Source organism: Rhipicephalus sanguineus, chromosome 5 (assembly GCF_013339695.2).
Source record: "Rhipicephalus sanguineus isolate Rsan-2018 chromosome 5, BIME_Rsan_1.4, whole genome shotgun sequence".
Lineage (NCBI taxonomy): Eukaryota > Metazoa > Arthropoda > Arachnida > Ixodida > Ixodidae > Rhipicephalus > Rhipicephalus sanguineus.
In genome coordinates, this window is record NC_051180.1 from 17246073 (window position 1) to 17259947 (window position 13875).

At 47.1% G+C, this 13875-nt stretch overlaps 1 protein-coding gene across 1 annotated transcript in view; it reads right to left on the bottom strand.

The window, feature by feature from the left end:
- LOC119393429 (uncharacterized) overlaps positions 1-13427 on the bottom strand; it is a 52515-nt gene extending 39088 nt beyond the window's left edge. The window contains exon 1 of the mRNA XM_037660440.2: positions 13109-13427. The gene's annotated coding sequence lies outside the window, so the exon portion shown is untranslated. The remainder of the gene's footprint in view (positions 1-13108) is intronic.
- Positions 13428-13875: the final 448 nt, after the last annotated feature.

The following is a 13875-nucleotide window of genomic DNA, read 5'->3' on the forward strand; positions in this document are numbered from 1 at the left end:
GTTCACGCCGCTATCAGTTTACAGTGTGAATCCCTTGCGCGTTGCCTTCTCATTTTCCGGGCTCACCCAAATAAAAAGTTTAGTCTTGAACACTCCGACTGCTGCCTTCGTAAACGTCACGACCACGTGACAATATTTAGGACAGTGATGTTAAGCAAGCTCGAGCTCTATATAATATTTTCGGGACAACATATACAGTATTAAATATAATTCAAGAAAAAGTATGTACAGTAAGGTAAAGTAGCACACTTGAATTTTTGTAAGCACATGAATGGGCGCGAAGCTAGGCGAAAAAGAAAATTGCTAAGAATATTTATCAAATAATTATAAAATTCAGCGATACTTCGTTCAGCCATAGCCTCCGTATCTCTGGTATCATCTGAACAGTTCAGTGTCAGCATTCCGAGCTCCATAAAAAATTATATTAAACATAAAGACATTTCAAAATAAACGTCACGGAACTTACCTTCCCCGTTTTTGTCTTGCTTTTAGACCATTACGAAATTTAGAAAATCACGGCCTAAAAACGATTTAAATTGTTACTGCATAGGCAATGGCATTTGTTCAACTAAAATGCTCGACGCGTCTGCGAAGGAGGTATTCAAACGAATGAACGGTCTTGTCCTCGCGCTCACTCGGCATGTCCTTGATAATTCTATATGCGGACCACATCTACAAGGATAAGGAGGAGCAAAACAAGCCGTGATATCCGAGTGCAAGCAGAAGGACATGCAATGTGTTTATCTACTCATGAGCTACGCAGAGTTGGGTGGATATGAAGCGTTGTTTTTGTTTTCAGCTTTAAGGAAAATCACCCATCGTGACGAAAGACAGTATATAATCTACCCCCTCCCTCTTTCTCTCTCTCTCTCTCCATTTCTTCTTTAGCGTTTTCTTCCGCTCATTTTGCCACTACAATTAAGAACAGCCAAATCAAATTGATCGCCTGTCGCGCTACAAGCAGAGCGGATTTCCTAAAAAAAACCCATGTTACTCGGGTTTTGAGTGCGCTATGGTTGCTACCCTAAAGGTGCAACTCTGAAAGGAGAATCTCCAGTCACATTTCCTCGCATTGCATTGTTACACCGTGAACGAAGTGTTATGTGGTGATTGAAAAGGCTTCTTTGTTCCACCTAAATACTCAAAGGAATGTAACGGGCAGTGCATTTGTTACTCTTGCACACTGGCGTAGCCAGGCAAGGGGGGGAGGAGGCGGGCATGGTGTTTGGGTTCACCTTGTGTTTTATTATTCCATCGAATGACTGAACACGTTTCGAGCTTCCTGATTGCTACGTGGGTTCGTGTCTCCAACTCACGTAACCGCTCTTTAGTCTGTCGATAAAACCTAGCTTGTGGGCAAGTGGATGACGATGCAACTCCACTCATTCGGTCATTTTTTAAGGAAATGACGGTGCTATTTATGGCGTGGGTAAATACTGTTTGACCTGGCAGGTACAGCAACTATAGCTTACAGCAGACAGTCCGGTAGTGAGCTCAGAACGCTGAAAGTGATCACGGAGTTCGAGTGCTAAACTCGACAATCCCCATTGCAGCAATGCATATCACCTGTCGAGACATGATAACTTCGTGATGTATGTCGAAAACTGCCATATGCTCTTACCCGTGGGTTGCTGTGGAAATACTAAAGTTAAGAATACTCATAATACTCCGCTTTTCAATATTCAGCAGTAAGAAAATTAAAGAACAAATGAATAACAACATCGAAAATAATTTGCCTGATCTGCTGCTTCATGTTGCCTGGAGACTTATCTATTTTTTAACCTTTTTTTTAAATTACTTAATCACATTTCCTCACATTTCTACGCAGAGACGAAAACATTTCGGTGAACTATAGAAACAACACAAGTCTTTCCAGCCTAATCTGTTTCTAGGAGATGATCTTCTTGTACCCTTGTATGATGTGCTTTAATTTTTAAATTAACGTTGCTTTTTAAATAAGCTTTAAAACTGCATCATTTTGCTGTTCATTACCTAACACCATGCAACAGCATAGCCTCGGCAGATTTTTCGCCATAAAAATTGGATTAAATATATTTTTAAATTACTGTTTGAGGACTATAGCTATAGCAAAAGTGAAAGGTTGTCGATTGTGCGCGCGGGCCGCTGTTTCCAAAAACGGGATAGCGGCTGCTTCGCTTGAGAACATTGGAGCGTCGTCAAGCGTGTCGGAGACGCCTACGTTCATCACGTGTGGCTGTAATGTATGACACGTCAGATCCAAGGTCGTTGCATTATGGTAATGCCACTTTCGCTGCGCGTGGACTGCTATCTTTCTTCTGGGAACTCCTGTTTTAATTTCTACTAAATCAGGTAGAGAAAGAGAGAGAACTACTTTAATAAAATGCTGTGCATGTTAGCCTGACTATTCCCATGACATGCTACTCCAGGTGCTAGGTGTTGGTTATAAAAAATGTAGCAATGTGTATAGAAAAAAAAAACATGGCTGATCCCTCTGTCATGGGAATCGGTATAACACGAAAGTTAAACGTGTCTTCATAGACGTAGTTGAGCGTTTGTTGTGCATTATTTCGCCCCAAGCGTGAAGGAATGAATGCTACAGCAACAAATTGTAATGTCACGCGAAACACGGCAAGATGCTCGAAACTTGCAACGCGCTGCTCAAGCAGAAAGGGAGCATGGAATGAACATACACAGGATGAGCGCGAACTGTCACAATTGTAACTGATTTCTGTGTAAGAAGCGCGCTCCTTTCGCAAAAGCGGCCGCTGCAGTGAGCGAAGTGACCTTCGTCCCGCGCACCAGCGCACGAGTGACCACGCCCTGTAGAGGCGCGTGCTCATCCGCGTGGGGCGATGACCTTTAAAGCGCGCTCTTCGAGCCCTTCGCGCCATCTCGCTAGTGATAACGAAACCCCCTGATCTACCACCGGTCTCTGAGTACCGCCGCCGGCAAATGGTGTATATAAATAGCGCGCCGTTAGCATGGCAAGGAACGTGCCGTCTGTGGCCGAATCGTTTCGTGCCCCGCGCTGAGGAGCGAGGGGTCGTAAGTTCGACTCCCAGTGACGGAACTTTCTCTTCTGGTTTTTTTCTTTGCCAGCTGTTACTCTTTACATTTTACAACATCATATCCGTGACGGAAGTACGTCAGTGGAGCCGTGGTGGACCCCGGCATAAAACCCTTTCGTGTTAAAAAAGACTTCTACATATCTAAACCAAATATTACTACTATTTATCAGCTCGAAATTGAAGTTCTCTTGAAGGTACCCGGTAGCAGGACAAAGATTGTATCAGCAAAGATGCATAGACACTATTTTTGCTGCCCTCTGCAGCAGTTCGACTTGGAAATATAAAGAAATGGCGGCGCATTTCCGTGAGGGGAACCTGTAATGTGTACGCAGCCGTTTTTCAATCAGAGCCATGTCGACGCCTATGCTAGGGTTAGTCTATTTGCACTTCAACAGCTCGGGTTCGCGGTCACACCACTTCCGTACAATTTAAATTAAAGGCAAGATTCTGCCTAGCGTTCTGTAAGTATCGCCATTTCGCCAGCGTCAGTGGTCGGCCCGTGTCAGTGGGGGGCAACCTACGCCGTGCCGGTTCGCGGTTTTCGCTCTTCTGCCAGGATCGCTACGGCCAGAACCAGGGTCGACAGCGACGTGCCGCTCTACTAATGACGTCATACATGACGTTTCTTCTGCTGAGGTCACGTGACCCGAGGTGCGAAATGTGAGGACGTGCAAAAATACACGCTACCGCTAGGCTAAGGGGCGAGTGTATACGCATATATACACAGGCAATAGTGGCCAACTTTAGCCGGCAGTTGGTCGGTGCCGGTATAACGTGAGTAAATACGGCAGGCTTCACGCAGTCGGCTTAAGACAAGCTCATACACTTGCGAAGTTCTAGTGCGTATTTATTATTCTTTTTGCCACGTTTAGCTCGGAAAACGGCGTCGTTCTTACCGAAGCATGTCGGCCAAAGAAATAACGATTTACCTTCCTATGACATCCTTCGCATTTTAGTTGAACGTTCGCCATCCGCGTGCGACCACGTTGCTGTGGCCGTATTCCCAACAAGTGTGAAATGCTTAGTGCTCGTTTAGTTAAGTGACACTTAATCGGTGAATATTTGCGGTGGAAAGATGTAATGTGCCGCGCCATTCTCCTAATGTAAATGCTACTGTTACGTAGCTCTTGTTCAAGCAGAGTGCGCCCGCTGGCGTTCTTTGTAAAGAACTGCATTCCACTTGCAAGCGACCTTCATGTCGGAAGTAAGAGACTGGTGCTCTCTGATGGAGCAGGTGCTATTCATTTTATCGTACTCGTAGGTAAAATGCATCGTACGAAAAAGAGAACATTCACACTAAAATAAATAAATTGACGTGTACAAAATTACGTCATTTGCCTGAAGCCTGTATGCGTAGACTGGTTCGTGCACGGGATCTCCACGGTCGTCTTCAGCAACAGTTTACCACAGCCGCTGACAGTGCCATCGGGCACGCACACGGACGCTGATCGTCGAATGTGACCGCGCAGGTTTTCTACGAGCCTTGGAGGGGAGGGAGGGGGGAGGGGGGCGCAGCGGTGTTTTAGGGTTTGAGAGTCGTATGCGTGGCGCACGTGACGACAGTTTTGTGCTCTGAAATGGGCAGCAACCGCACACTGTTATCGCTTCGCAAGTTAAGATCTCTATACCGACAGGTTTCGCCAGCGCGGAATATTTTTCGCACCGTTTTCTGTTCTTTTTTTTATCCTCTTCAGTGTAGCTTTTTGCTCTGTTGGGCCTCATGCACTTCTCAAGCTACCATTGCAGCTTTTCGCTCGAGGCCCATTTCCTGTATTTTGCTGAATAAACATTATTTATTAAGTAATTAATCAATTTATTTATTTATTCAACGAGCACAGAAATGAACGGCCAGACATGTGGTGTACCTCAGGTATGATTCGAATTCGTGCTCAATTGAGATAAGTCGGGCTAAATATCACATGCCACGTGACCCCCTAGGCGATAATTGTGTTCCATATACGACCCTTGGATACAAGTGACGCTGGCTAACACTCCCAGGGATTACACGCACAGAAGTACCCAACAAAGTGGACTGTGGAACGCCCTCCATCGTAGCACAATTCGTATCCTCGGACGCGTAGTTCCAAGGTTATGTGCTAGGTTCAGCCTACGTAAGGGAAGTTTTTGGTCAACTTTAATTCATTTCAATTGATGTCAGAATTACTACGCTAGAGTACAAAACAGCAAATAATGTTCCTATGCTATTTTATGTTTCATTATATGTTGGATTAATTTGGTTATACTGTACATAATTCCAACGTGTCATCTTAAGCTGGTCGTCTCCGTCACCTACGTTGCAAATGGCGTTTTGGGCTGCTTCCTGGGACATTTGAAAGTGTCGTTCCTTCTATTGGTTTTGTACACGTACACGACAGTAGTTGCGAAAGAGAGGAAGCCTTAACACAGCAATAATGGAAGGCTCGCTAGAATACAAGAGAAGTACAGTGGCCGCGCTTTGCCACCGAGGTCGCTTGCTACGTAAGGACATGCAGAGACTGTCAGCGACGTATGAGACCACAAACAAGACCAGCAGACTTTCTTCAGCTGATCGAGCCACCTCACCGACCATTCCAGAAAATTGGTATGGACCTACGGGGGCTGTTCCCTACGTCGACTTGCGGAAATAAATGAATCGTCGTAAACAAGGGCCCTACCTAGAGGCAGTGCCGCCGAGGTAGCCACGTTCTTCGTTGAGGAAATTGTCCTTCGTCATGGCGCCCCAGAGATCCTCATCACCGACAGAGGTACAGCCTTTACTGCGGAGCTAACTCATGCGATCTTAAGATACAGCCAGACAAGCCACCGCCGGACTACCGCCTACCACTCACAAACCAATGGTCTCACCGAGCGTCTAAACGAGACAATCGCCAACATGCTAGTCATGTATGTCGATGTCGGGCACAAGACGTGGGGTGCCATCCTTTCGTACGTGACCTTCGCATACAACACAGCCGTGCAAGAAACGACGCAGGTGACGCCATACAAATTGGTATATGGAATGAGCCCGGCAACGACACTCGACGCAATGCTGTCAGCTACCACCGATGAAGACAATCTCGACGTTGCTGCTTATTTGCGATGTACCGAAGAAGCTCAACAGCTCGCCCGCCTGCGTATGAAGAACTAACAGAGGATCGACAGCCGTCACTGTAATCTTCGGCGACGCCACATGGAATACCAACCCGGTGACTGTGTGGGCGTCTGGGTGACCGTGTGGGCGTTCCCGACTGTCCGAGATCATTCCGTTAAGATTACGCGCAGGACGCGAATAGTCAAGTGTTTTCGAGAGCTTTCTCAAGCGCCAGCGATAACGCTAGAACCTTCGATGCCGCATGTATAAATACCGACGAGCCTTTCCGCAGATCAGGTTATCGACGGTCGACGCTCTGTTCGCCGCTATCAGTGTACAGCGTGTATTGCTTGTAGCAGAGAATGCTTGTAGTCTGACCTTTCGTTTTCCGGGCACAAGTTCGCCCAAATAAGAATTTCGTCTTGAACACGCCGACTGCTGCCTTCGTCAACGTCACGATCCCGTGACAATATGAAGCGCAAGAAAAAAGTGAAGAAGGATAACTTGGGATCCGTGCGTGTATTCAGGTGGGCAGCTCTGCGTAACACGAATATCCGTTCACGTACGTAAAGATCAAGGTCAACCATAACGAACGTTGTACGCAATGCCCGCGTTTCGGTAATAAAAGCTTACTCGTTGTTTAAACGCATCGCAAGTCACTGTGCTTGGTTGATTCTTTTTTACTTCGGTTTGCATACTTCTCCACAGCGATAAAGTTCTTGTCACGTCTTACTTTCTTTTGTTTGTTCGGTGATGTTTTGTGCCAACAACGCACGCATCAGCAACTCCGCTAACCTGAAGCTCTAACAGTTGCTTTGCCTAAGGAAGAAAAAAAAGGACCGTGATTTTGGAAAACCCTTTAGCGCACGCAGTGGTGCGCAAATCACGAAAAGGTGACTGTGCATGCATGGTGACTAGCGAGGCGTCAGTCTCTGGAATATGAACTCACTAAGCTAGAGAGGCGCTAATAGACACGCGAACACGCGCAGCCGTAATGCACTAATGCATGCAAAGAGCGCCATGGATTCGCAAAAAAAAAGTAGATAAATAAAAGGCGTCGAAAGACGAGGGTAAGGAGAAAAAGAAATGCGACTAATTTTCTCACGATTTAGCGCCGTTTAAAGCTGTTCAAGATAAGAAAAACCAACCATAGTGACGACAGACACGCACTTATCTACCGCACACACAAACATAAACACGCGCGCAAACTCGCACACATAACAACAAAACACACAGCAAAAGAAGCTTGTGAACTGCCATAGGTTATTCCGAAGTACAAGCACGGCCTCATAAACAAAGAGTTCTGTCCGTTTGCGCAAAATGCTGATAAATCTACACGCATGCCATTATTATCTTCTTCTGCGGCACGCATGCGCGTAATTGTGCTCGCGCGCAATTGGCGGAGCAATCTGCAGCTCCGGTTTTATATGCGGAACCGAGAGGGAGGGGGGATGCGCCCCGGTGCTTCCGGGTAGCCCCGCATGTTACGTAGGCGCACGCATTTGTTCGTGCCCGGCAGCCGGTTTCAAGGTGAAGACCGTAACATGGCAGCAAGCGGTATTCAATCATCATTCTGTACGGCGGTCTTGTTGATTCCGGTGCCGCTGTACTCGAAATATATATTTGTATAAGAAGGCCGCTTAGAAAATGAAGGACGCGAATGTGGGACAACGTATTTGGTTGATATTGACGGGGGATTAAGGAAGCTGGCCTGTTACAAATAAGAATTCCTTCCTTTCCGTCAACTGCAGATCACCCGACGAGTAGTGAGCTCGAAGGAGTACTGGAGGTGTAAGTTAGAGGTACTTGGCACGCGATGTTCGCTGAGCTCTGCAGGCTCTTTTTTCTTTCTTTTAACGAAAACCAGTATTACGTTTAATGATACCATTGCACAATAAATAAATAAATAAATAAATAAATAAATAAATAAATAATAACTCACTGGGTCCGTTGTGAATTCACCTAAGACGACTCGAAGGCGAAAGCAATCTGCTCACTCGAGGAACTGATCCTCCACCATCCCCTCCGAAAGCTTTCTGCACCTAACGTGGTTTTGCACTGCCTCCGTGATCGGCCCACCTTTAACCAAAGTACGATGTCATGTCATGACGTCATCATGTGACATTGCGCCCCGTGACATCATGATGACGTCACAAATTTTGACAATCTGTGACGTTGTGATGATGTCATGGCGACGTCATCACGTGATGATGATTTTTTTCCCCACTAGTTCCCGACGCCGCTGGACGCCGACGCGGGACGCCGATAGTCAATTTTCGCGTCAATTCGACGGGCGTTCTGTCATCGAAGTTATATATGGCTGACTGCTTGATGTTAGAGCTTGATAATTGCATTCGGCAATTAAAGATTAAATATTCGCATCTACCGTCGACTTTCACGTCTAACATACTGGTGTACTGGTGCTATCAGGCTTGCGCAAATGATAAAAAGGTTGCCGCAAGTTATCAAACGGTTGATAAATCAAATGCATACCTATCGTGAATAAGCGCGGGTTAGTTCACTGAACCCAGACTGCTTGACCTTAGTTTTACTCAAATGCCGTCCACATGCAAGTGCGCGCACTGAGTCACTTTTATCGAAACCGAGCTGTCTTAAAAGAATGTGTGAGTTGCACCTTTTACTTTACCTTCAAAGTGCAGCTGTCTCCTCCCTCTTACGTTCATCACTGGTAACGGCCTTTCTCGTACGCTTATAGACAAGAAGGCGTTCGCAAACGGCTAAGTCTTGAAAGACTACCGCGATTTTAAGCGCTTTTTGCGATAAGAACACAAGCAGGTTTTCGCTGGGCATTTGTTCGAGTCTCTCGTACTAGCAACGCATGCCGTTCGGCGGGCGATAATCTATTGTACAGCTATGGGAGAAACGCGTTCTGCCGATAAGCAAAGGAGAGCACTGCGGGAGCGAGCTTCGCAAAAATATGCACCCGCATTTTGCAGAAGTTGTCTACGTGCTAAGAAAGCAGAATGCGCTGCGCATGTCTTTCTTTTCCGGCTTCTCTTCTCTATCTCCTTTGGCTCGTTACGTTGTCCTCTCTTGCTTTTCTTATTACGAGAGTCACTGGAGAAGAAATGGGAATACCTTGTTTTCCTGTTTACCTGCACTTATCGTCTGTGATCTACAGCCTACTTTTGCGTTGCTGTACTTACTTGAAGATTTATGTTTGTATAGTATACTGTCAGGGCTTTCAGCCGGGCAACTTTCGCTGTACAGGGGCACGTACATTACATCATTTCACTGCGTAAGTCAGTCCTTGTAAACAACCAAGTGGCTTCGCTGTCCTAATGATTTTGATCGCTTCTGTCGATAGAGAAAGCCATCGTCAACTTGTGTAAGTCTGCATGTTTTGTTATCAAAGGGAGAGCCTATAGTATAGAAACTGCATCAATAATGCTTAAAACGCTTGTGATATATTTACACATAGTAACATTGTTTACGAGATTACCTTGTTTTTATAGAATGTCATATTCGATTGTCTGCTGTCCTATTAATAAGCGATAACGAATAAAGAGATAAGACATACGAATAGTTTTTAGTCTCGATTCTTCGTATTTTGTCGACACAATCTAACAAAGAGGTGCGAAGTTTTCAGTATACATTCGAAGATGCTCATTTTCTCCTTGTGATCAACATAATCGACGCCTCGAAACCTACCAGAAAACTTCGGTAACGTTCATTGCCTTGTGAAGACAGTTTATTATTTAGCAGTGAAATTGCATTCTACAAATGAACAGCGTAAAAATGAGGATAATAAGCGAATGTCAAGAATGCCGACAAGATTTATCGTATCGCCTGGAGAGGCGTATACGTATAAAATTCGCAGTGTTTACTTTGTTGAGTGCCCCAAATACAACGAAGAAGGAACGTAAGTGGAAGAGGATTTGATAGGTGCACATTCTACAACTCAAAATTTTCTTCACGCACATACAGCGAGCGACCTGCCTGAAGGGCGCACGCATTCCTTAATTACTGTTTTAGTATATAGTCTGCGTCTGTAGTCAGGTCCTGTAGCGTTATATTTCGAGATGACTCACTTTGCTCAGTTAATTCACCTGAACTTGACCTTTGGCGTTTATTTTGGGCCGTCCGTGTGAACACGCGGAGGGCTTACATCAACGCATAACGGCTACAAGGGGTACAGACTGTTCGGGTGTAGCGACGTGTACAGACTTCAGATGCCGAGTGATCTCACCGCGGCCCTCCGCCGAAGCTTGCTCTTATACTTATCCTTAGAACTTGAGCAGATCACATAGCACGCGCGGAGCACCACGAAGAATGAAGTCGAGTGCACACGCTCTTCCCCTTCTACACATCTCTCCCCTTTCGTGCAGTACGCGAACGGTGGCCCGCAGCCAATGCGGTCGTCGTGCCCGCTCTGATTTTGCGCGGTGCGGCAGGCATCGCCTCCGGTGGAAGGCTGTCTCTTCCTGCTTCAATACCCGCGACGCGTGTCCCCGTCGGTGTGCCGTGTTGCCACTCGGGATGGAATCACGATGATGCATGCTGCGCAGAAAGTAGTCCACGCGCTGTGGCGTCCGAACAATGACTCCATCGTGACGGCGAAGGTCGCCTCCGGCGTCGCCTCGGGCCTATCATCAGCTCCGGCTGCTTGACAGAAACTAATAGGGGCCAAAGCACAACCACCGTACCCTAGCCGAGCCGTCCGGTAGGTGATAGGTTCGAAACCGGTACCGCTTGCAGGCCACAGCGGTGCTGCAGCTGACACGTTGAAGTGCGTTGGCGATTAGCACCGAGCTGTGGCCTTAAGGAAAAGCAGGGGACCGAGGAAAAGATGCCCCTAATGCTCTAATATACCGTCGGGAACAAAAGTGCCCAGGACACGAGAGCTGCAATAAAACAGTCTGTCTAGTATGACGAAATTATGCCTGATGCTTGTCAATTGAGACATAATATTTATCATTTTTGTATGTCGTGCGCAGCTAAAGTTTACCGTTGTTCGTTGTCATGGGCTAGTAACAAATAGCTTTAGGATCACTAAAGGCGCTGCGAAAATCACTAGACATGATCTCGCGGTTCTCGTGACATCTTTAAAGCCTCTGAGAATTGTAGGAAGATGCGCTTTGTGGAAGGGTATATTTACGACATGGCAGTGGCACTCTCAAATATTGCCTAAATGAGTTAACTGCTGAGCATCGAAACTCGAGAAAAAAAACGAACAAGGAAAACCATCTCGACCTTGCATTTGTGTAATTTGAGATCTGACATTTCTTTCTCTACCATTGCGAGTATGGACGTTCATTCATCAGGCAAATGTCAGCCTAAAACTGCACTTTTCAGGAACGCTAACGGGAGGCTAAACGCAGTAGAAACGCGTGCTAAAGTACAAATTAGACTTCGGAAGTAAACCATAAACGACGTTAGTTGCGGATCATGCGTCATTTCTTGTGCCCCGTGTTGTTCTCTAATTCTGGCTGCGTACGTTCGACTCTAGTAAATTTCAGCTGGTGATGTAATGTAGTGATTGCCTGTACATCGATAGCACTCTAGAAGTGACAATCCATAGATTCTGTGCTGTTTTTAAGGAATGCTACTAATGCAGTGTGCTACTAACATGAATCGAACAACGAATGCATGTTCAAATAGGCAGATATCACTATCACGGCTGATTTTTTTAGAACGACATGCATGCATCAGCACAACGTATAGACGATCGCAAGGGAGCTGTAGCCTTGAAATTTGGCGTCCGTGCTGGAACGGTATACCACCATATTTGTAAGATAACGAACCACAGCGCGACGCTCTATAGTTTCTATTGCTTTGCTTACGATACAGATTGTGGTGGTAAAGCACCATGGCCACGTCTAACGGTATACCGTTATATGTGGCGTTAGGTATAGCTTACTATACGGTAGACGCGTGCGCTAGTTCCACGTCCGATTGCATAAATTTCGAGCACTCCGATGTGGTATTCTAGCAGCTAATTAACTCGCCTTATTACTTTATCAGAAATACTGCGAGTAGGTCACGACGGTGGGAGCACAGACTTTTCCTGCAGCTGCGTAATTCCATTCACGTCCAGCAGAAGCAACACGGTCACAGCAGGTTCACCGACAGTGTGCCCGCGCCTTGCAGGAAAGGATTACACGGCCTGTGTTTGTGCCGCCACCGGAAAGATGAAGGAGATAGAAGCGTGCAAGAAAGAGAAAGAGAGAGAAAGAAGTGTCTAAATTGAGGACGAGTGGACATAAAATGGTTGGGCGACGACGACGACTTGGGAGCGACAGAAAGAACAGAAGCGGTAGCCGGATGCTGTCCCAGATGTATCAAGGTCAGCGTGGTAAATTAAAATAAAGGGCGATAGCGTGCTCGCTTGGCAGAGGTGATGCATTGATGGACATACTCGCGGCACCCCGTCGGGAGAGCCTCACGTCCGGCACGTTTCGTTAAACCGGGCGCAGGCGTCACCTATGAATCACGATTCTTCGCCCCGGTTGGCAGAAAGTAGCGTGGCAACATGGCATCTGATATAGCTCGCGCGTACGTTCAGTTACGCGTCCAGACTTGGTACGTGGGTGGTTTGTCATCTCATCCGGGTCTTCTCACTATCCGTGTGCATTAGTTTGACTGTTCACTTCAGGTCCTGAGTATCGCAAGTGCCAAATAGGATATCGCTCAAATCATTTTTTTTTTGTAGTCACCATCACCGATTTATATGTTCACAGCAGCAAGAAGGCCTCTCCCATTAATCTCCAGTTTGCCGTGTCTTGCGCAAGATGACTTCATTTTACGCCTGCGCTTTAATGTAAGTTTGGCTCTCAGCAAAGCTTCGGAGTGTTGGTAGGAGGATGAGGGATTAATTAACGAATTATCAGAGTCGCACATTCAATAAAGGAACTTCTGGCAAGAACTTAGCTTCCCGAGTGGACTACCGGTTGCTAAATGAACGAAGTAAAATGAAGCTCTGATGACTGGACATGAGAGGGAGCGTGCAAATGGGTTTTATACGTACGTTTCTTCACGCCTTCGGGGCGATTGGACGGCAGTCGTGACCCGCCAGCGACCAGCGGCAGGCAGTAGCCAAAGCAGCCAGGAAGGGTAAGAAACACTGGAAGCACTAAAACGAAGCCACGCCGTGTCGTGTCTCGCCGCTAAGTTCCGGTGGAGGGGTTAAGGATTGCGACGGGCCACTGCTGTCTGCTGGCGACGAAAACGGCAATGGGCAACGCCGGCACACGCTGCTGCGGTTGATTCGATGCGGACCGCCGCGGCAGGTCCCTTGCCCCGAGCGGGAGATAGTATCCTCCGTGTTGTTGGCCGGTGGCGATGCTCTTTCTGCCGCTCCAGACGGACCGGCCAAGGCCACCGCCGCCGCCTCCTCCGTGGCCGCACGTCCCCCCTCCTCCTCCCCCCGCCACAACGCTCTTCCTCATCTTCCTCCTCCCACCCCCCCCCCCCCCACCCTGGTATGGCCGACGAACAACGGCTTCATCGGCCGCCCTCCCTCCATCCGCAGTTGATCGTTCTTCCTTCCTTCCTTCCTTGCTTGCTCTTGCGGTGGTGGAAGCACCCGTTGGCTTCATCACCCCTTGTATATTCGGCGAACCTGTCCCCACAGAAGCAGCGGCGGCACCTTCTTCGGCATTCTTAGCAGGCTAGTCGGACAAGGAGAGGCCGCTTCGGAGAGGGGATTTCTGCGAAAATGTTTGCTCACTGCGTATCAGACTGGCTTCGGTTATGTGCGCGAAACTCTTTAAAATTGAGTTCAGGATGATACGA